Source organism: Sinocyclocheilus rhinocerous, unplaced genomic scaffold (genome assembly GCF_001515625.1).
Source record: "Sinocyclocheilus rhinocerous isolate Xijiao unplaced genomic scaffold, SAMN03320098_v1.1 C35426454, whole genome shotgun sequence".
Classification (NCBI taxonomy): Eukaryota; Metazoa; Chordata; class Actinopteri; order Cypriniformes; family Cyprinidae; genus Sinocyclocheilus; species Sinocyclocheilus rhinocerous.
Window position 1 is genome coordinate 1 of NW_015751098.1, and position 476 is coordinate 476.

Consider the following 476-nt stretch of genomic DNA (forward strand, 5'->3'; position numbering starts at 1 on the left):
AGCAGAATGCGGCTCCAGTCCAAAGCAACACTCTGCAGAAGAGGAGCAGAAAGCACAGGTGTGTGTGTGTGATTGAGTGACTGTCAGACTGTCATTATGAGACTCACCTGACGTTTGTGTGTTTGTCCTCAGATCTCCGCAGATGTTTTGGAGAAGGACGTCAGTGCAGCAGACGACAGCAGGTCTCCGTCTGTTTCTGTGTTCAGTCATGTGCTGTAATATTTCCTGCAGTCTTTATGATCATGTGCTCGTATGTTAGTGTTTCGCTCTGTCACATGATCGTACATTGATTCTCCGCTGTATCTGAATGTGTGTTACAGGTTTCGTTTGGTTTAACCTTGTATGTTGTGAAGTCATCTGGGTTTAGGGTTGAGAATGGGTTCGTTAGTGACACGTGAGTGACTTGATGTTTCTTGTGTTCAGGACATTGATGCCACCGCCAACAGCTCCAATCAGAAAGAGACCGAGAGAAGAGA

At 46.2% G+C, this 476-nt stretch overlaps 1 long non-coding RNA gene across 1 annotated transcript; it reads left to right on the plus strand.

Moving 5' to 3' along the window:
• Positions 1-476, plus strand: LOC107734860 (uncharacterized). The gene is made up of 3 exons (XR_001639192.1): positions 1-58; positions 133-182; positions 424-476. It is a non-coding gene; the product is annotated as an uncharacterized LOC107734860 (long non-coding RNA).